At 42.7% G+C, this 24,196-nt stretch overlaps 1 pseudogene; it reads right to left on the bottom strand.

The window, feature by feature from the left end:
- Positions 1 to 11,486: 11,486 nt before the first annotated feature.
- On the bottom strand, positions 11,487 to 11,604 carry LOC137064292 (5S ribosomal RNA; annotated as a pseudogene).
- Between the last annotated feature and the right edge of the window lie 12,592 nt (positions 11,605 to 24,196).

The raw sequence follows: 24,196 nt of genomic DNA, 5'->3' as shown, positions 1-24,196 counted from the left end.
ATTCAAGCTTTGTGACATTGTGCATTATCCTGCTGGAAGTAGCCATCAGAGGATGGGTACATGGTGGTCATATAGGGATGGACATGGTCAGAAACAATGCTCAGGTAGGCCGTGGCATTTAAACAATGCCCAATTGGCACTAAGGGGCCTAAAGCCTGCCAAGAAAACTTCCCCCACGCCATTATACCACCACCACCAGGAAGAAGCTTATCTCCTCCTCCGCCTCAGAACCACCGGTCTCGGGGCCACTGGAGAAGGGACCACCGGAACTGGGACCACCGACCACCATGGCAGGGGCCATCTCCCTGGCAGCTCTTTCCTGCTGACAGGTAATATCCTCCACCATCGCCTCATCCATCCATCATCCTTAGCCACCAATCCATGGGCTCATCTACAGCATAATTAAAAGGTCCTTGAGAGCAGAGTCACTGAGTTTAAGCCCTTTGGCCGTCTCCAGGAACTTCCTGGCAAAATTCCTGATCTCCTCCCCCTCCTGGTGGAATAGTCGGAGGACTCGAAACCGTAGAATTGTCTCAAAATGAGGACAGGTGGTGAGTGATTCCGGGATTGAGCCCCCCGTCTGCTGAATCCTCGACATGGTCGGACCGTTATGTTACGTCTGGAACAAAGGAAAACTGGTGCAAGGACTCAAGTGCAGAAAAATGATAATTTACTACAAAATAAAACAGAAACACAAAAGAAAACCCATGAGGGGAAAAAAGATAAACTAGAAATACATAAAACGGAAGACATACCAACACAGGGAACTGGGAGACGTAGACTGTACAACGATCCGACAAAGACTGCCAAACACAAGGAGCTTAAAGCCTAGTTCACACTGCCCGATTTTAGCTCGGATTTTGACTCGCCGACAGGTTTTGCGAAATCGCTGACAAATGCCCGAAATCATAGGCAAATCGGTGCGTGTGCACTCGAGTGACAATCACGCAGTGTGAATGATCAAAGATGCGATCAGAGAGAGAATCGCCGACGCCCATGAGATATTTGGCATGCTAAATATCTGGACCTGTCGGCTATTCCAACTCCTGCTGTGTGAAAGAGGGAGATACAGGGCAGCGGGAGGTTCAGTGAGGAGTTATAGACAGAATAATAATAGATATACAATGTAATAGATATACAATTCTATCAAACAGAAACGACCAAACATTTGCAAACAAAATGGCCAAACATGTGCACATCCAGCCGCAGCAGCAGCACATTGCAAAATTATTTACTTAGCCTTCCTCAAACTCTCTTTGCAGAACACAATCCTTGCTCTCGGTCTCTCCAACAATTTTCTCTGCAATACTTTTTTTCTTTTTCTCCACAAATCAGCACAGACAAATTGGAACGAACTTTGTGCAGTTTATAATTTTTAATAACAATTCCAAGTCCCGCACAAGCCTGACGCACGTGTGATCTCGCGTTGTTTACTTGTCACATTGCACGTGTGTTTGGTTGGGAATGTTGGGAAACGTAGTTTGCGCACCGGAGAGAGAGAGAGTTGTCGCCGATTGTTCCTCCAGAACAGTCATGCAGTGTGAAACCTCCTGTCGCCGATCCATCGTGCAGTCTGAACACAGCAGTGACTAAATGATACCCCAGATGGTCATGCAGTGTGAAAAGAGCAGTGACCCGACGAGTTTGAAAATCGTGCAGTCTGAACTCTTAAGAAGGGAAGAAATCAAGAGGGAACAGGTGTGACAAATGAAACCAATAATGAGATAACAAGGGGGGAGGGATCTGACAGAGACACGAGCACATGCTCAACAAAAAACCCACATGTGAACAAAGGCAGGACAGGCATGTGACAGTTTTAGTCCAATGTGATAACTTTAAAAACATTTTTGGAAAACGAAAATCCTCTCCAGGTCAAAATGATCTGAACACAACACCCATCATTACACCTTTATTTCATGTTTATTCAGTATTCAGTTTATCCAGATATTTTAGATCAAAAATAATATTCAGTACATGTCTTAGAGATTACATATAGACAACAGTGAACCAATTATAGAATGTGCAACGCTCTTCCTAAACAGTAAAGCACAACATGGATATGCTTACTAAGGATGCAAAATAGAAATATGTCAAAAGCAACATTTTCTCAGCATAGTAGACATAAATATTACTAATATCAGTGCTGTGTAATGACTACAATATTAAAAAGCATAAAGACTAAAATGAGAAGATAAAACATTTGGCAGAAATTAGAATTTTTATTCTTCAGTTGTTTGTTTTATCCATTACAACTAAACATTTATCCCCTCCAAGAACCCTCTAAATCATTGAATTCAGGTGTTCCAATCACTTCCATGGCCAAGGGTGCATAAAATCAAGCACCTAGGCACGCAGACTTCTTCTACAAACATTTGTGAAACAATGGGTTGCTCTCAGGCTACGTCTAACATTAATCCGGATAGATTCGAAAACTCTGTCCACACTAACGTTTTCCAAAAGTTTCTCATCCACACTGTAACGTCAGTAAATGGCAAATTCAACTTACTGCTCACGCATAAAACCTCTTAAAAGCTCACAGACATCAGAAAGTTACCACACAATTCTTCTGGCAGGATCATTTTATTTAGCAAAATGTCTCACCATTCACTGATGCGTCCAGGTTGCATTCACTTACTGTTATATGTTTGGTCCACTTGTGTTTTGCGAAGATGCCATCCTCAAATGTATCTTCCGCTTTCTTTGGAGGGCTTTTTCAAAAAGCGGGTTCGTTTTCGTTCTCAATGTGGACAGAAGACCAAAACAGAGAGATAAAGATGCATTTTCGAACGAAAATGCGTTAGTGTGGACATAGCCTCAGGAGCTCAGTGAATTCAAGTGTGGTACCGTGATAGGTTGCCTCTGTATAATAAGTCCTTTAGTGAAATTTCCTCACTCCTAAATATTCTACAGTCAACTCTTAGTGGTATTGGAAACAACAGCAACTCAGCCAAGGAGTAGTAGGCCACGTAAAATCACAGAGCGGGGTCAACGCAGGTTGAGGCACGCAGTTCGCAGAAGTCAATAGCTACAGACCGCCAAACTTTGTGTGGCCTTCAGATTAGCTCAAGAACAGTGTGTAGAGAACTTCATGGAATGGGTTTCGATGGCCGAGCAGCTGCATCCAAGCCTTACATCACCAAGTGTAATGTAAAGCGCCAAATGCAGTGGTGTAAAACACACCGCCACTGGACTCTAGAGCATTGAGCAAGTGTTCTCTTGAGTGACAAATTACCATGAAACTCACTCAAAATACACTCCTAAACCTTATGGAAAACCTTTCCAGAAGAGTTAATGCTTTTATAGATGCAAAGGATTGGCCATAAGGTTAGGGCCTTGACTTGAAGTAAATAAATAAAACTAGGACAAGGAAAAGTAATGATGGATGTTATCGAATTTACTGCAAATGCAGATAACAAACTTAATATTGCACTTTTGACACACAGAAATGCACTTGACAGTAAAACACTGATTTTGAGCTAGGATGCAGCAATTGTATTGCTATTAAATTCTGTCATCATTTTCTCACCCTCATTTCATTCTAAACCTCTATGACATTCTCTTGTCTGTGAAACACAAAAGAAGATATTTTGAAGAATGTTGGCAACCAAGCCATTTTGGTTAGGCTACCATTTGAATATCGTATAAACAACAACAACAACAACAACAACAACAACAACAACAACAACAACAAAAACAAAATAAAACAGACTCAAATAAAAAAAAAGTAAATTACAAAGAAATAAAATAATTTAGGTTTGTAATGACATTAGGGTAAGTAAACAATCACATTTTTGGGTTGAGCTACCCCTTTAAAAACAATCATATTTTTCAAGAGTTAACATCTAATTTACTGTATGTAAGACACAGATCTATCGTTCACAAGGTTCTCATTGAAATAACATCTAGTTAAATTTCATTAGAAAAAAAAAAAAAAAACTAAAATGGAGGAGATGTCTTTGGTCTGTCATGTAATATATCTAATCAACCAGTCACATGGCAGTTGCTTCGAAGCATTTAGGGGTGTGGTCCTGGTCAAGACAATCTCCTGAACTCCAAACTGAATGTCAGAATGGGAAAGAAAGGTGAGTTAAGACATTTTGAGTGTGGCATGGTTGTTGGTACCAGACGGGCCGGTCTGAGTATTTCACAATCTGCTCAGCTACCGGTATTTTCACACACAACCATTTCTAGGGTTTACAAAGAATGGTTTGAAAAGAGAAAATCATTCAGTAGGTGGCAGTCCTGTGGGCGAAAATGACTTATTGATGCTAGAGGTCAGAGGAGAATCGGCCGACTGATTAAAACTGATAGAAGAGCAACTTTGACTGAAATAACCACTCATTACACTCGCCCCAACGCGCACAAACATGAGGCCTCATCTCCACTTCAAATAGGAAAAAAGGTCACCAAAATTGGACAGTTGAAGACTGAATGTTGCCTGGTCTAATGAGTCTCAATGGTAGTCAGAATTTGGCGTAAACAGAATCTGAACATGGATCCATCATGCCTTGTTACCACTGTTCAGGCTGGTGGTGGTGGTGTAATGGTGTGGGGAATGTTTTCTTGGCAGGCTTTAGGCCCCTTAGTGCCAATTGGGCATCGTTTAAATGCCACGGCCTACCTGAACATTGTTTCTGACCATGTCCATCCCTTTATGCCCACCATGTACCCATCCTCTGATGACTACTTCCAGCAGGATAATGCACCATGTCACAAAGCTTGAATCATTTTAAATGAGATGACAATGAGTTCACTGTACTAAAATGGCCCCCACAGTCACCAGATCTCAACCCAATAGAGCATCTTTGGGATGTGGTGGAACGGGAGCTTTGTGCCCTGGATGTGCATCCCACAAATCTCCACCAACTGCAAGATGCTATTATATCAATATGGGCCAACATTTCTAAAGAATGCTTTCAGCACATTGTTGAATCAATGCCACTTAGAATTAAAGCAGTTCTGAAGGCGAAAGGGGGTAAAACACAGTATTAGTATACCGCACTCACAGCTCAGCTCACAGCTGCGGGCATTAGTGTATATATATATTGTGACAAGTCTCCCGAGCTCTCATCAGCGTCGCCCTGGCAACAAACTCAAAACACGCACTCAGCATGGGCCGGACCGTTACAGCTGCAGGCCATCAACACACCCTCTAAAAGCCATCACCCTGGAACACCAGTCTGAGCACGATCTCCATGCAGCACTACGCCAACGCTTGTCTCTCTCTCTCACCCAGACAGCAGCCTTTGACGCTCCGGCCACACCGCCACACAGACGTCACCGCTAGCACCAGGGAACCCGGAAGAAGGACGCACCTGCACCACTATAATTCAACGTTTGTTCACTGTCTACACAATAAATCCACCCTCTGGGGGTTTCGCACCAATTTCATTGTTGCGTGATCCTTTACCCTGCCACACTGGTGGAGAATGCAGGCAAGAGCCTGAAGGTGTATCACCAACCACCCCCTGAACACTGACATCGTTTTTTTTTTTTCTCTCACTCACGCAGTCAACGAGGATCGTGAAAAAAAGGCGGCGCTCCTCCCCATCATGGAAGACCTGCTCAAATGCTTCACGGAAGTGAGTCTGCGACAGCAACAGATCACCAAACACTTGGCAGGCCATCAAGAAAATGTTGAAGAAGAAATCGCCGCTCTCCGCCTCGCCCCCGCTCAGCGCGTTCTGCTGCCTGACCCGTGCAACCCAGCTGCTGCCGAAGTTAACCAGCCATGATGACGTCGAACTGTTTTTTTCAACTATTCGAAACCACGGCAGTTCGGGAGAACTTGGATCGGAGCGAATGGGCGCGGCTGCTGGGACCTCTGCTGACCGGTGAGGCACAACAAGCTTATTTTTCCCTGCCCACTGAGAGTGCGGATAAATATGATGAATTAAAAAGAGAAATACTCGGACGCCTCGGGCTGTCGTCCATATCAGCAGCCCAATGGTTTCATGAATGGGAGTTCAAGCCTCGTCGCCCAGCCCGCGCCCAGGCCGCTGAGCTCGCAAGAATGTCCCTACACTGGTTGCTCGATGGAACACCCACTGCGGGTCAGGTGGCGGAGCGCGTGACGATTGACCAGTTGCCGGTCACGGCGCGTGGTGGGAATGATGAACCCAACCACCATCGGCGAGCTCGTCAAGGCCATTGAGCTGGCAGAGGTGGCGATGCACCGTGGCCCTGGGGAGCAAGCGCCGTCTTTCCCCCGGAGGGTGGTCCAGGAGCAACACGCGCCGGAAGGTACCCAGCGCGCAGTACACAGGCACTGCGGCTCCCGGCCCAATCGACGAACCAATGCTTACGGAGGAACCGGTGCCACCGGTACGCGCATGGTTGGCTGGCTGCACCGTCCATCAGGAACCGGCCTGCGGAGCCCCGCGAACGGAGGTGAAAATCAATGGGCGGCTCTCATCAGCGTCGCCCTGGCAACAAATTCAAAACACCTGCATATACACTCAGCACGGGCTGGACCGTCACAGCTGCAGGCCATCAACACACCCTCTAAAAGCCATCACCCTGGAGCACCAGTCTGAGCACGATCTTCATGCAGCACTACGCCAACGCTTGTCTCTCTCTCTCACCCAGACAGCAGCCTGTAACGCTCCGGCCACACCGCCACACAGACGTCACCGCTAGCACCAGGGAACCCGGAAGAAGGACACACGCAGCGCACCTGCACTACTATAATTCAATGTTTGTTCACTGTCTACACAATAAATCTTAGGGTTTTGCGTGATCGTTCACCCTGCCACAATATGAGAGAGAGAGAGAGAGAGAGAGAGAGAGAGAGAGAGAGAGAGAGAGAGAGAGAGAGAGAGAGAGAGAGAGAGAGAGAGAGAGAGAGAGAGAGAGAGAGAGAGAGAGAGAGAGAGAGAGAGAGAGAGAGAGCATAAAATAATAAGCAAGCTGCATATATCAGGAGTGTAGTTTTCAAGAATTAGCATTCTGTCTAACTACTCTGGAGTCTCCTGTCATATTTTTTTTAGCCTCCTTCAATTGTTTATTTCTATATTTTTGCAGCTGAAAAGAACCAAGCTGTAGGGAGAAGGAAAGAGTGAATGCTTATACACTTCCTGTCAGACGTACTTTTTCTTTTCTGCTTGACAAACTTGATTTTACAATGCAAAATATGCAATATGTGCAGCATTTGGATTCATGAATCACTACGGAGAAGAACTGTCATCTCGCACCATGAGCGCCCGCAACCGCTCCGTGGAAGAGACAGAGAGAGAAATAGATGCAAAGAGAAATAGAAAATGAAAAGGAGAGAGAATGGAAATCTGGAGCAGGCGTAGGTGGTGTTTAGAGGAATAAATAATTCAGCATCGAGCTGATAGATTGTGTATTTCTACAGTTACAGTGAAAAGGTAGCAAAGTAAGAAAATTATTCTCAAATAATAACTAATATTATTGGCTTTTAGAAATCAAAAAACAAACATTTCAGAGGCCATTCAAATCTCTACTCTGACGAGAGCTGAGGTTCAACATGAAAATGGTATAAAGAGTGGACTGATAGGTAAAATAGAGTCATGAGTTGCAAATACAAAACGACCAGAGTGACTCACCCGCCTTCTCTAAAACACTTACAAGAAGCACAAAAGTGCTTTTGAAAATTGATTTCAGTCTTTGGATGGTTTTTGACAAAAATTTTTCATTTTCTATGCAGCACTTTCTTTTTATTCAATGGTTACATTCTTCTTGGTAAGTGCTGATAATGTTCATTTCCACTTAGTGGCTTGGCAGGTCGGAAAGCATTGATACCAATGGAGGGAGTATTGAAGTATTGTATTTGTGTCATTTAGATGTGTTGAATGACTGATTACATTATAGCCCTATGTGAAGGGCTAATCTTACATTGTACTTTGCCTAATGCACTTCAATAACAATGCAATGAAGTATGTGGTCTGCTGCTATTTGCCACCACTTAATTACAAACGATTTTATGGCTAAAATATCAATTTTTTTGGAATTTTAATCAGAATGGTCTTATAAATTGATTGCTTTAAATTATGCCTTTTAACAACAAGAAGAGATAACAAAAAATAACAGGCAGATGGGAGGTATTTAAAGAGTTTGCGCTTGAAAATAGAAACATGTACGTTTTTAATACGATATACTGCGGTCAAAGACATATTGCAGGCAAAAAGGATCCATTGTCTATGGTCAATAGAGTATAGCCTATGTCCATGTACAGCTATCTGTTGGTCCACGTGATATATTTGCACGACCAATTGAACCCGATGCGAAATCTGTGTGGCGAAATCCTTCGCCCTCTTGCTAAATTCCAAATTGCATGGCTTACCACGAAAATAAAAGGTTCCAAAATGTGGTTTTCGTGCCATTTTAGGTTCCCCAAAGAACCGGTCAATCTTAAAAGAATGGTACTTTTTCCACTGTAAGGAACAATTTGTGTAATAGACAAAAAGTTCAGTAACACTTTAAAATAAGTCTCATTTGTCAACATTAGTTACTGTATTAATTAACATGAACTAACAATGTATTTTTTACAAAATTCATTAATATTTGTTCATGTTAATAAAATGCAATTGTTCATTTTGGTTCACAGAGCACAGATGTAAACTTTTGATGTTAAAAATGTCTTAGCAAATGTTGAAATTTATATAACTAAGATTAATAAATGCATCTTGTTCATTATTAGTTAATGTTAATTAATTTAGGTAAAGGGATAGTTCACCCAAAAGTGAGAATTCCATCATTAATTACTCTCCTCATCTCGTTCCAAACCTTTAAGACTTTAAAACGTACATGTTTCTATTTTCAAGCGCAAACTCTTTAAATACCTCCCATCTGCCTGTTATTTCATATTAATCTCCAACGCATTGATGAGAGCTTCACTAAACATGTGTTGTGTTGACACAACACATTCTCACACCCAACTCGTCACATATGGACGCTTGACCCGGACCCCTTGTCGTCACTTTTCAACAAACCGGGCGTACCTTTATCGTCATTTTTCGACGTGCTGGGTGCTCCATTCATTTCAATGATAAATCTTTGGCATCATAAACAGACGCATTTAATTATTTGCGTTTATAAAAGCAGACATGATTTTATTAATATTTAAAGGCTTCTTTTATATTTTGGAGTGACTAACCCAACTCCTACCCTAAACCTACCCATATCTAAACAATATAAAACACATAACAGGCAAATAAATGTACAGTCACAAGTATTTATTGCAAAAAACGGACCAAAACAGTATAAAAGTATTAACTCATGTTGCATTCCAAGTCTTCCGAAGTCATACGATGTCTTCATGTCAAGACACACGAGAGCCAATGACATTTTACAATCAATGCTGACGTAATGACGCAATTGGTCACAAGATATACGAGAGCCAATGCAATTTCACTATGAAATCTCACGTAATGAGCGGCAATATTTGAAATTTGATGTGTTCATGATCTTCGGCGGATGGAGATGCTGATCGCTTTTGGGGATTTTCTTCATACAAATCAATCGTTTGGCCTTGGAAAACTTGGATTATTTAACTTATTGAATAACTCGTGGATGCAGACGTATGTTATATATCCTGTGTTTTATATCATGTTCACACAAATAGGTAGGTTTAGGGATGGGATGGGGTTGGGTTACATGTTAAGCATGTCTAAATAGCGTAAATAAAATAAATGTCTTGCTGATTAAATTGAAAAACACACTCCAACATGTCATAATGGCAAAATCATAAACTAATACAATTTCACCACGACGATAACATTCCCAATACCCAGTGCGTCTGTGTATGACGCCAAAGGTTTCTCACTGAAATGAATGCAACACACAGCGCGTCGAAACATGACGCCTTGGGGTACCTTTTGCGTCTTAATTGTGACGCGGAAGGCACTTGACCATGCTTCAGAGTTCTATAGAAGTCTATCGGACTACCCTGCACGTCGAAAATTGACGATTAAGGTACGCCCAGTTCGTTGAAAAGTGACGACAAGGGGTCCGGGTCAAGCGTCAATATGTGACGAGTTGGGTGGGAGAATGTGTTGGTTGACACGAGAGCAGAAGTTGTTGCATCAACGCACGTTGGAGTTTAATATTTTGTAAATTAAGGGTAACGGGTTAGTTCACCCAAAAATAAAAGTTATGTCATTAATTACTCACCCTCATGTCTTTCCAAATGCTTTAGACCTTTGTTCATCTTCGGAACACAAATTAAGATATTTTTGATGAAATCCGAAAGCCTTCTGACCCCTTCATAGACAACAATATAACACTTATAACAATATAACACAATATAACTCAAAGTTCAGATAGCCTTTGAAAAGATTGTTCAAATAGTCCATATAACTCCAGTGGTTCAACCTTAATGAAGCGACGAGAATACTTTTTGTGTGCAAAAACAAAGATAACGACTTTATTTCAACAATTTCGTTCATGACGCATGCGGGGGAGCTGCACTACAATGTAAACAGCGTAGGAGACTGGCACAGGCCAGAATGAAATTGTTGAATAAAGTCATTATTTTAGTTTGTTGCTTTATTTTTAAGGGCACACAAAAAAAAAGGATTTTTCGATTTGTAAATAACTTCTTATTGAAGTATGTTTTACCAGAAAATACTGTTTCTGTCTTTCTTGATGTAAATAGCGATAGATACTATTTATACTTAATGCAAATAGTGGATACTATTTGCACCTTTAGTGTATTGTAGTATATTATAAAACAGTGTGCAATAACAACAACATATTCAGTGTGTACATAGTTATATTTAAGTTTCACTTTACTTTGATGGTCCCTTTAACACTGTTGACTATAAATAATGTTGCACCTACATGTCTACTAACTCTTATTAGAGTATTAGTAGATTATAAGTAGACTGGAAGTTTTTGAAAAGTAAATTATAGTCAGTATAGAATGTCTGTTGAAGACCATCACAATAAAGATTTAGCAGATAATAACTAGACAGTCAACTAATCTAAAGTTACCTGTCAACAGAATGTTCAGAAGGGACCGTCAAAATAAAGTGTTACCATTTATTAAAATTATAAATATATACTGCCTTATTTAGACATTCATAATAACAATTTGTTACATTTATATAGCGTTTTTCTGGGTACTCAAGCACTTTACATATAGAAGGGTGAATCTCTAATGTGTAGCACCCACCTGGATGATGCGACGGCAGCCATATTGTGCCAGAACGCTCACCACACACCAGCTGATTGGTGGAGAGGAGACGGAGTGATGAAGCCAATCAGGAGAGGGGGATGATAAGGGGGCCATGATAGACAGAGGCCAATGGGCAAATTTGGCCAGGATGCCGGGGATACACCCCTACTCTTTATTGAAGGACATCCTAGGATTTTTAATGACCACAGAGAGTCAGGACCTTGGTTTACACGTCTCATCTGAAGGACGTGCTTGTTACAGTACAGTGTCCCCATCACTATACTGGGCTGTTAGAACCTAGACAGACCACAGAGTGAGTGCCCCCTGATGGCCTCTCTAACCCCTCTACCAGCAGCTACCTGGTTTTCCCATGAGGTCTCCCATCCAGGTACTAACCAGGCTCAGCCCTGCTTAGCTTCAGTGGGAAAACCAGTCTTGAATTACAGGGTGATATGGCTGCTGGTGATCACTTTTCCCTTTCCCTAAAGACCTTGCCCACACCCACCCCAATCTGTTAAACACTTTATGCCCACTTTTAAATACCCATTAGGCACTTTAGTTCCACTTTTTAAATATTTTCTTAATTTTTCTTCAAAGTAAACACCTCTCTAAGCTGATTTGCGAAGGTAAAAGGGAGAAGAATGATTTCGGGAAAAGGCAGATTCAAACTTGGGTCGGCCGTATCAAAAGTGGCCTTACTCTCCACACCTGATCCTGTTCTCAGCAGGAGTTCTTTTGTCATTTTGTCTGGCTTAATCAAACAATGGGAGCAGAGCTTCTGTAGCCTCTGTAGACACTCCGTTAATTCCAAATTGTTTCTAGTGTATATACCGAAAGGTATATATTATTGAAATGACTGGATTTTTCCTGAGACAAGTCACCGAACAACGATAAATGTGACTTTCCAGACTGTACAGTATATCCAATCTTAAAGCATTTTGGAGCTCATATATAGTGCACCATGGTGAAAGGTATTGGTATTGCATTTAAACAGAACTGAAGTGTTGTTTATTGGTTTCCCCTGTGCAGAAAAAGCTGTGTTTTATTGCATGCTGGGAACATCAGCAAGCAATGCAATTGTCCCTAAGATTTTGTGGGACTTGATTTCGTCCTTTGGGAATTGACTGGATCGTTAAAGTTTGCTAATTGCTGTGATGTCATGTAAGTGATAGGTTGTCCCGCCCTCAAGCCGAAAAACACATCATCAGAGAGAAGATGTCATTGTTAGAGGAAGGGGATTGCATTTATAATAAATACAGCAATATTTCATTTTAAAATATAATTGTACATTTTCATTTCACACTTTATAAAACGAGCAAATCCTATTTGGTTTTGTTGACATTAAATTAATGCATTTGCTTTTTGAAGACATTTTTACCAAAAGCAAGTAAGCAACCTATCATTTTCAATAAAAAAGGCAGTTATCCACATGCTACCAACACAACCTTATTCCGTCATGGGATGATTTCTTACATGTGTTCCCATAGGAGTACATGATATCAGATGCTTTCTGCTCTGAAAAGCACTGACCCACTGACTCTGCAAAAAAAGTATCTTTATAAATTCACTAGATTACTACACAGAACCCTTTTCTAACCAATCCCCACAGGAATCTAGCTCTCCTGAAGTACTGCGAGGGCAAATGCTGAACGTTTTTTACACCACACTTGCATACATATACGAAGAAATTAATGAATAAATACATACATGTCCAAGTAGCGAACTTGCAAACAAAAGTAAACAGTTCGCCCAAATGCAGCCCAACTTTTGCTTAGAAATTCTCACTCCATGCTGGTATTACGCTTGCTTGTTCACTCGAGCTGGTGTCAGAAACTCGTCTTGCCTCCCCTTTGTTAATCTGCAGTAAACAACACTGTGTCTGGGGAGTTTGCATTGCGTGGGGACATATTTTTACTCCAAAAACAGTAAAAGAAAGAGAAAGAAAGCGGGGGAAAGAGCGAGGGAGAGCATGATTAAATATGATGCCTCTCACACTCTACAGTGTGCACAATGATAAAAGCTGTTATGACATCCTGTTGACAGGTTAAACCCGCAAATCCAGTTAATTGACGTTGCCTCAGATTCATGTTGCCGTATCAGAGATTTTGCGAGTTTCATATCGTTAGCGTGAGCATGTATCTTATCCCCCGGAGTGAGGTCTTGCGTATAGCGATGTTGCCAGCAAAACCTCTATCTTTTCTGATATCATGAGTAATCACTCAGACTTCGTGTAATTCATTTGTTCACAATGTTTTGTTGAGTGATTGCATGCTTTTCTTGTACATGCTTTTCTTTCCACTTCAGATGTAGTGGCATCCCTGTGAATTATACCTGTAGATGTTTGAATTTTATGTTGTAAAATATATAATTTTATGTATAGAGGTTCACTCTATTGAATATTTCTCAGGGAAAGAAAAAAAAACCCCTGAAGACTAATTCGCCACTTGTTCCATCAAGCTTTACCTGTGGGGTTTTATAATGGGGTTTTTCAATTTATGAGTAAAGCAATGCTTGTGGTTAACATAACTTGATACTTACATACTTAATAATTTACAACATAAATTACACACACCAGTTTGAAAAAGCAAATTTTGATGTACTCATGTTCATTTTTGAAATAAGTAGACTAACTATCAGTTTTGGGGTGTGTGTGTGTGTGCAGTTCATGTAAGTTTAAATTTACGTCACCAAGTTATTTTTACCAGAGGCTTTATTTCACTTAAAACCCCATAGGAAAATGGTGAATTAAAGGGTTAGTTCACTCAAAAATGAAAATTCTGTCATTAATTACTTACCCTCATGCTGTTCGACTGCCAAAAGGACTTGCAATCTTCGGAACACAAATGATGATATTTTTGTTGCAGTGGTTCTACAATAATTTATGAAGTGCTGGGAAAGGTTTTTTTTTTTTTGCGCAAAAATTAAACGAAATAACAACTTATCGTGATGGGCCAATTTAAAAACACTGTTTCCTGAAGCTTCGGAGCTTAATGAATCAGCGTATCGATTCATGATTTGGATCGTGTGTCAAACTGCCAAAATCTCATAATATTGGTGATCCGAAATGCTGATTCAATACGCTTATTCATAACAGTTCAAAGCTTCGGGAAACAATGATTTGAAATTGGCCATCACTATATAAGTCGTTATTTAGCTTTTTTTGCACACAAAAACTATTCTCGTTGCTGCATAAAATTATTGTAGAGCCACTGTAGTTAGATGGGCTTTGTAACGACGTCTTTAGTGCCTTTATGGTCTGGAGAGAGGAAATGACATTGGTGTCAATAGCCTCATTCGCACGGGACTAGTATTATCAAGGGACATCTGGTAATTTGTAATAATTGCAGAAAATGTTTGTGATCTTAATCCCGTGTGAATCGGCCATGTCTGTAATTTGTAAAGTAAAAATTCTCCCGCAAATTACCTACCGTATTTCGCCGAACACAGAGGTCCTGTGATAATATTAGTCCCGTGTGAATCGACATCTCTGTGATTTGGCCAGGATTAGGCGGATCGTATATAATTTTTGAAAGTTTTTTTTCTTCCTGTGAGCATTTTTATCTTTATCTTTCACGAAGAATAAAGTCTGCATTCATAATACGCACCGTTATGAATTCCCGTGCAGCCGCACGGATTATACTTTCACTTTAGAATGAGTATCAATTTGGGAGTAAACTGATTGAATGGTGCGTTTAATATTAACATCAACTGTTCTTAAAGAAAAACAGAACAGAACAGTACAATGACAAGCTTATTTAAATGGGCACTTTTACATTAAGTTTTGAAACTGAATCTTCCGCCGTAAAATGTCAGCTTCTCACTCGTGATAAATGAAATCTGATTGCTGCCGCAGGTCTGTTCGCTAACTGAATGAAATTATGTTTATTTATTACTATAAAATAATCAAAACAATATCAATGCCTGTTTATGATTTCATACAGCTATATCTATAATGAAGACATCATATTCGGGAGAAGTCAGTAAATTCGAGTAAAATCACAGGGTTTGCTTATCCCGTGCAAATGAGCCATGCAAAACTCAGATGTGGGGGAGTCATTTCTAAATCACAGAGGTCCCTAGATAATACTAATCCCGTGCGAATAGTGCTAATGAAGGCCTTTCTGAGCCATCGGATTTCAACATAAATATCTTGATTTGTGTATCTAAGATGAACGCAGGTCTTACGGGTGTCGAACTACATAAGGGTAATTAATGAGAGACTTTTCATTTTTGAGTCAACTAACCCTTTAAAGGAACACTCAACTTTTTTTTGAAAATAGGCTCATTTTTCCAAGTCCCTTAGAGTTAAACAATTGAGTTTTACCGTTTTTGAATCCATTCAGCCGATCTCTGTATCTGGCGGTAGTACTTTTAGCATAGCTTAGCATACATCATTGAAAAATATTAGTCCATTAGCATCGCTCACAAAAATGACCAAAGACCTCTCGGTTACGTATGTAACCCTAGTTCCTTGAGGGGAATGAGACGCTGCGTCGAAACGCTGTGAGAAGGCCTCTGCGTGATTGCGTCGTGAAGCGCGTGTAGAACCAGTCCATTCAGGAGATCCAACGTCATGGACCGGAAACTATAAAGCATCCGCGAACACAAACAGAAACTAGCTTCTGAAACAGCCTGAAGTAAGTGATCATGGGCATGCCGGGAGTATGGCCGGGCGACGGAGCGTCTCGTTCCCCTCAGGGAACTAGGGTTACATACGTAACCGAGACGTTCCCTATCTGGGAACTCGAGCTGCGTCGAAACGCTGTGAGAACGCTTATACCCACATCGCCATAGGACCAAGTGCGAAACCGTAGCGCACATGACTACGATAACACCTGTGCCCCAACTGTAGATGCAACATCCAATTCGTAGAATCTTACGAAAGTTAGCGGCGAAGACCAGCCTGCCGTGTTACAAATGTCTTGGAGGGAAGCCCCCGACAGAAGTGCTTTAGAAGCAGCCATACCCCTGGTGGAATGCGCCCGGACAGCCAGAGGAGACGGCTTTCCGACCGCTTCAGAAGCAAGTGAAATGGCCTCGACCAGCGACTTGCTCTTTCTCTGCTTAGACACGGGTGCTCCTTTTTTTAGGAGCTCCGAAACAGATATATAGTTGATCAGTCTTTCTCCACAGGGCAGCTCTGTGGACATACGCATCAAGTGCCCTAACAGGGCAAAGCAGATTTAACTTTTCCTGGTCTGACGTCATGAAAGGAGGAGGACAGAAGGCTTGCAGAGTGATGGGACCCCTAGGGCTCGTAGGAACCTTGGGGATATATCCTGGTCTGGAGTGAAGGAAAGCCTTTACCATGCCAGGCGCAAGCTCTAAACATGAGGGCCCTACCGACAGGGACCGAATATCCCCAATTCTTTTAAGGGATGAGATGGCCAGAAGAAAGATGGTTTTAAGAGTGAGGAATTTCTCTGATATTTCCTCAATGGGTTTAAACGGAGGCTCAGACAGGCCCCGTAAAACAATGGCCAAATCCCAGGTCGGGACCCTCGAATGTACCACCGGCCTCAACCTTAAAGTGCCACGGAGGAAACGTGTAACTAATGGGTGTCTTCCCAAAGACACTCCACCCAAAGGAGTGTGGAAAGCAGCTAAGGCCTTTATTGTGGAGGGGGTCAACCCTGCTGAGAATCTCGCCTGCAGGAACTCCAGCACTGTACCAACCGGGCAGTTAACTGGGTCCAACTGGCGTTCTCTGCACCATGCTGAGAATAATTTCCATTTCAGAGCATACAGTTCAGACATGAGGCCTAACAGTTTCTGAACTGCTTTACAGTGACAGCACGGTCTAGCTTCAGTTCTTTGACTGTTACCAGGATCGATGCTATGCGTTTCGGTGATAATTGCGCCCGCATAATTACCGAATCCCAGTTCACGCCTAGAAAGGTGGTTCTCTGAGCCGGAGAAAGCACACTCTTCTTGGCGTTCAATCTCAACCCCAACCTCGACATGTGCGCGAGAACAGCATCTCGATGCCGAACCGCCGTCTGCTCGGTGTGAGCTAAAATCAACCAGTCGTCGATATAATTGAGTATGCGGATGCCCTGCAGACGCAACGGCGCCAGAGCTGCATCCACACACTTGGGGAAGGTGCGGGGTGACAGTGCTAGACTGAAGGGAAGTACTCGATATTGATATGCCTCTCCCCCGAAGGCAAACCTCAGAAACTTCCTGTGATGTGGAAGGATGGAGACATGGAAATATGCATCTTTGAGGTCTATGGTCACAAACCAATTCTCTGACTTGATCTGAAATACAATCTGTCTGACTGTCTGAGTGCCCCCCACCTCATCTCTAATACAATCTCCTCTCGAGGCTGGCCTCTGGTGTACTTCGAGCAACAAGTGCAATGCCCTGAAGCGGCGAACCGGCAGGGAACACCTGACTTGACTGCTCGGGAGCCCCCTCGGGTGGCCCGCGGGGACCATCTGCGCCCTGGCATTGCGGCGGGGTTGGCAGCGTGGCCCCCAGAGGGCACCGCAGGAAAGCGGGTACCATGTACCGAGGTAAGCACCGTCTTCCTGCGGAGGGGACTACCCTCAGCGTCCTGACGCTTCTGGCGTCAGGAACACTTCGACGAGGCCTTCTTGGCAATGAGGACTGTCCTCAGATCAGCCCTACCCCTCGAAGGCCTTGTCTGAGAGCACCGCCCCGCCTCCCAGTCCCTTTGCGGGGGAGTACGGGTGGCGACGCTCTGCCACTGTTGCGCCCTGTGTGAGGAGCTCGTACTCGGTTTGGGCTGCTGTTTTTCAGCTGCAGCCCCAGGGACTTGGATCCGGAGAGGGAGAAACTGCTTTAGCGCCGCAGCCTGTTTCTTTGACTCCTGGAACCTTTCGGTGACAGATTGTACTGTGTCACTGAAGAGGCCCGCAGGGGACAGCGGCGCATCGAGCAAAAAGCTCTTCTCCCTCTCCTTGATTTCGGTGGGGTTAAGCCATAGATGCCTCTCCATGGCCACCAAGGCTGCCATAGAGCGGCCCACACATCTGGCCATCTCCTTGGTGGCCCGGAGAGCGAGATCGGCAGACTGTCTAAGTTCATTTATGACGTCGCCCCCCACCTCAACTCTACCATCCAAGTCCCGTAGCAGGTCAGCCTGGTACGCCTGCATGATGGCCATAGTGTGCATGCATGCCGCGGCCTGACCTGCCGCCAAGAACGCTTTACCCACCAACGCCGATGTTGTCTTTAGTGGCTTGGTGGGTAAAGTCAGGGCCTTTAGGGACGATGCTGACGAAGGCGAGAGATGGCTCGCAAGCGTCTCTTCTACCTTCGGCATCGCCCCATAACCATACTGTTTCAGCCCAATGATGTTACTGTATGTTGACGTTTGTGGGCTGAAAACACGATATGATGCCGGTTTCCTCCACGATCTAGACACCTCGGTGTGCCAGGGAAGAACGGCAGGCCCCGACGTTGAGGCTCTGCTGCACGAGAGGGCAGAAATCTCTCAACTACGTAAGTAGTTTTGTTGTAGAGTTCTGGTGAGGTAGTGTATATAGTTTGATTAAAATAGAATGTGGAATTGCCGGTATTGTGTACACAGTTTCTATGGTACAAAATACTACGTTAGTGATGTTACGTTGTGTGCTGAGGCTTTGGAGTGTGTCTCCTGCATTGAAAATTATTTGGCGGCCACCAAAAAATGTTTTGTCCCGTCAAAGCCTTATTTGATCATTTTTTGTGATATATGGGTGATGTAGATGACAGGGCACATGTTAACTGAGTGACAGAGAGAAACAATGGAGTACACTCTCTCTGTCTTCATAATAAGCAGCACCATCTTAGCATATTTTATTCACATATTACGTTGGTCAAAATCAAAAGGTCGGAAGGCCGAATCCATATCGGACCATTTTTCCTTGAATTTTGACTCTTCTCTGACTCACCTTTTTTTTTTTTTTAAATCTGCTCTCCTCGTCCCTTCTACCTCGGTCTGTTCAGCCACACTTTCTCTCACATTTCTATCACATTTCAAAAGCTTGTCTTCAGTGTAACTGTTATTCCGGTTCAAATAAATACATTTCAGGATCTGCAACAAAGTAAATATCTTCTGAATCGTCTCTCACAAACGTCTCCATGGTTACAAGGCACGCTCTCTGTGCAAGCAGATTGTCACGCTGGTTATGTTGACGGAAGTTTTCCGATTTTCAGGCGCTGTGTAATATCATTGCGCCGCTGCACCCATGACGCCGCAAAGTTCCTACGCAGGAATGAGAAAATATTTCCTAGCTATAATGGTCAAAAAATGTGCAACTTTTCATTTTTCGTTGGTCTTAGTACACATAGAAGAGTCAAGTTTTAAATAGGAAAAATACTGAAAGTCTTTGGTTATTTTTTGAGCACTGATGCTGATTATCTAATATGATTCAATGAAGTATGCTAAGCTATGCTAAAAGTGCTACTGCCAGATACAGAGTTCAGCTGAATGGATTCAAAAACGGTAAAACTCAACTTTTTAATTCTAAGGGACTTAGAATATTTAAAAGTGGAGTGTTCCTTTAATTCACCATTTTCCTATGGGTTTTTGAGTGAAATAAAGCTCTGGTAAAAATAACTTGGCGATGTAAACTTAAACTTAGCACATAAACTGCACACACTCACATCCCAAAACTTGTAAAGATAGCCTACGTATTTAACCTACCCTTTCTGTATCTATAACAAAAAGAACAAAGAAAAAATGGGGTAAATACAATGGTTTTTTTTCTAAATTACATGAGGTCCCTTGATAATACTAATCCAATAACTTAAGTCTTCTGGGTTTGACATCGTTCCTCCAGTGCGTTTTTGTCAAACACAATTGGCATATCCGATTATTTAAAAATGTATTTTTAAACAAAAATTGTATTAGAGCCTTAGTTGAAATGTACAGTTCATTTAACACATATACAATAGTGGGGAATGTTGTCACACTGAGAAGCTGCTTCTGGAATACTGGAACAACCAAACCTGCTGGAGAAAACATGCATTTGTTTAATTAGACTTTTGATTAAAAACCGTACAGTTACCAACATCTATACTTTATGAAATATCTCTGTGTGACAGAGTGTAAATCTCCTTTTCACATTAACGTGCATGGCAAATTTCTGCAATAATGGAACTATTTTCTCATATAATAAAATGTATTTCAGTTATAGCTACTGTCCGTCACAGGTATGACAGCCTGATGTAATCTTTTGAGATTTTTCTTCTTTGAGGGATCGACTGAAATGCAGATGAGAAAGATCTGAAGTGGGAGATTTTTTCCCTCCCAACATCATATTGAAAGATTCTATCCTTTACTGAGTTTTCTAGTGCATGTTGCATACAAAAATAAATAAATATTTTTAGAAATTCTTTTTTTTCTCTTTCTGAAAAAAAGAAAGAGAAAAAAGGCTGTTAATTAAGAGTAATTTATAAAAATTATATATTTTATTTTTAATAAATTAATACAAATTAATCATATAAAGATTAATACATTTAAAGGTACACTATGTAACTTTTGTAATTAAAATGAACAGAATTTAAATAATAATCACCAATCCTTCTTCCAAAGCATGTTTTTGTCTTTTTATTAAGTAAGGTATTTTAGATTGATTGCCATATGTGACCCTGGACCACAAAACCAGTCATAAGGGTAAATTTTTTAAAATTATATATTTATTTTCATATATATATCATTATAATTTATTTCTCTTTTTGTTTTGTTTTGATAAACAGCCATCCTCTCTGAGCTACACAGAGTTCAAGTAAAACAAAAACAACCTTCTTTTGCAAAATGTGCAAATTAGCTTTTTTTTTTTTTTTATCTGCTAGAGGACCAAAAGTTACACACATACTATATTCCTACAATTGGAGAACTAAATTTCTTGGACCCTTGTTTTTTGTAACATTGCCTACAACTGAGGAGACCCAATTCAAACTTTAAAAAACAAATGCAAAGACTAGACCCAAGGAAATTATTCATTTTTTTATGATCTTTCCAGCTTATTTTTAATGTAAGAGCAGCCGTGAGCATTTTTTTAACTTGAATGTGTGAGGGTTTCGGTGTCAGCAGTCTCCAGTTATTATTTATCTTTGAAAAAACAGTTCATTGTGCAGCTGGATGTTGTCAACGGGTAGGCTATTTGTTCTCAAATTATTTTAATTTATTAATGTACTAATAAACACACATTTATAGAGCAGTTGTTGTACCGTTGACTAAATTGAAGTCTCGCACATACACAAAAATCAGTCATTATTTTCAAGAAAACTGAATTTAAAACCAGAATGTTTGCTCATATATTGAAATAAAGTTAGGTTAAATATTTCAAGAGGGTTACTAACGGGTATGTTTAGGGTTAGGGGTTCGTTAGGACAATATATTAATTAAATGTATAAAATTAAATTAAATCATTCCTAAAAATGAATAAATAAACTCTGGTCCTGAAACTGCAGCCTCTGGTATTACATGAATACCCTGCTTGTTTATGCCCCTTTGACCTATATGTACATTTCATCATAATACGCCACCCTTAAAGGAACACGCTGACTTTTGGGGACTTTAGCTTATCTAACTCTATCCCCCAGAGTTAGATAAGTCCATAAAGACCATTCTCATCTCCGTGTGTGCTATAACTCTGTCAGACGCACCCACCGCTAGCCTATAGCTTACACTCTGAATAATGCTGGGTTGTTTTTTAACCCAAAATGCTAGGTTAAGACTGTTGGGTAATTTTTGTTGGTTTATTTGATCACATTTTAAACACGATAAATTGACAGAATATAGGTTTGTAGTTGTCATTGTTGCCAAATTTAACACATTTGTGTGTTGCACCATTTGTCAAGCAATAAAAATGATAGTTTTAACAGTCTAAACATGCATTCTTCATTTGTCCTTTCATGATTGTCTAGTTCCCTTTCAGTCGGTCACGTTCGACGTACGTCGGACTTAGACGGACGAATTGGGATCACTTCTGGGAGCCCCTATCAGCTTCGAGATTTAGAAAACAGGCCAATGAACATTGGCGTGCGTGCTTTGCATATCGCACCCCGCCCCGCTGCGCGGGTATAAAGCGGAAGCGATCACCACGCACCGTTGTCATTCACTTCGGAGCCGAACAGCGTTGATGAAGCATCTGACTGCCTGCTATCTAGGAAGAGAGAGAGAGAGAAAGCATGTGCCGGGGGAAATTGCTCTTGTGTTGGCCAGACAGCACAAGACAGCGCGACCGCGATCTCACTGCTGCTGAGAGAGCTGCTGTTTTCACAGCAAACTTAGCAAATTGCACTTTACACAGACACACACACACACCACACACAGTTGGTTCGGTGGGCGTGTTCCTTTTTCTCGGGTAGAGCAGAAAACAGGCTGCACACAAAATCTGTTATTTCTGCCGCGGTCGATCCCTGGGTGCTTCAACACCTAAAAGAGCAAATTTTCCTCAAAAAAAGAGCTACACGGGTGACGTGCAGGGTGACGCACACAGGCCCCCCACATGCGCGGCCGACGGTGTCTTTCGCTGCATCGGAGGGGGAGTTTCAGTCCTCTGGGGATGAAGATTCGGCTGTACTGCCTCCCTCTGGGAGAGTGGCAACGGTCGAGTCGGACCTGGAGTTCATAGCTATGCTTTCCCGGGCCGCCAAAAAGGTCGGGCTTGAGTGGAACCCTCCACCACGTCCCGAACCTTCTAGGTTGGACGATTGGTTTCTCGGTGCCTTTTTTCCCGGAGGTGCATGAGGAGCTGACTAGGTCATGGAAAGCACTGTTTAGCGCCCGTGGGTGGCCTAGTGGCTCCTCCCCCCTCACTACCCTTGACGGCGGGCAGGCCAGGGGGTATGAGGGTCTCCTGCCGGTGGAGCGGGCCGTCGCGATGCAACTGTGTCCGACGTCCACCTCCAACTGGCGCGGGGACCCGAAGCTCTCGTCCATGGCTTGTAGGTTCTCTTCTGGTCTGACCGTGAAGGCCTATAGGTCTTGTGGCCTGGCCGCGTCCGCCCTGCATGCCATGGCGTTGCTTCAGGAGCATCAAGCACAGGCACTCATGGACATGCACGAGGGTAGTCCTGGCCCAGAGACGGCGACGGACCTCGCCCTACAGGTGACGAAAACCGCCGCCCGTACTATTGGCCAGGCGATGTCCACTTTGGTGGTCCAGGAGCGGCATCTCTGGCTCAACCTAGCCGATATGAGGGAGACTGATAAGACCCGGTTCCTGGACTCCCCTATTTCGTCGGCTGGGTTATTCGGCGACGCGGTCGAGAGCCGCCCCCGCTCCCGCCGCAGCCCAGCAGCAGCCTCCACCCGGGTGTAGGCGTGGAGCCGGCCGCGGGAAGGATGTCCAGTAGGGTGAGGTCCGGAGCCGTCCGGAGCCGTCCGGAGCTCCCGGAGGAGAGGCACAGCTCGCCCGCCACCTCCTGTTATGGGAGTCTGACTGCCGCGGGTTGCGGAGGACTCGACAGGGTTCGCCATGCTGGGGAACTCGACTGGAGTCTGAAACTGCTCCATTGGGCTGTGATTATGGGGCGTGTTTCAACCGAACCAGGAAAGACCTCAATTGGATACACCTACAACCAATCAGAGCAACGAAGCGACGCATTGTCAAATGTCAACAGAGCTCAACTGCACTTTGTTGCCAAGTCCGCGTTTTTTTCCGCGGGTTGTTTTCCATGTCCGTGGGTTGAAACGACTATTATGTGATATATAGACCCATGAGTGCAAATTTTAGCAGGCAACCTTCACAAAATAACACACATTTTACACATTTATTGTCTGCACGCACCCTGAAATAAACGATCTTTGCCGGTGTTGTAATAAAATAAAAGAATTGAATGATACACAGAGTACTCACCCAACATGATCATCATTTTTGAGAGAAATTGTGAAGTTGAATGCAGATACAAACAAGCTCTGCGTTTAGGATTCGAACAAATATAATCCAAGCCCCTTTGATGACGTGATGATTACGTTACTGTTGATCATCTGTCCGTCATAGTCTAAAGCCCTCCCTGATGATTTTATTGGTCCGAACAGTTTCTGTTCGGGCATAATCACTCCTCTATGGATCGAGGCCAGATCGAACCGCC

The sequence above is a fragment of the Pseudorasbora parva genome, chromosome 24 (genome assembly GCF_024679245.1).
Source record: "Pseudorasbora parva isolate DD20220531a chromosome 24, ASM2467924v1, whole genome shotgun sequence".
Taxonomy (NCBI): domain Eukaryota; kingdom Metazoa; phylum Chordata; class Actinopteri; order Cypriniformes; family Gobionidae; genus Pseudorasbora; species Pseudorasbora parva.
The sequence above is the reverse complement of the archived record's forward strand: the minus strand, read 5'-3'. Positions and strand labels throughout refer to the sequence as shown.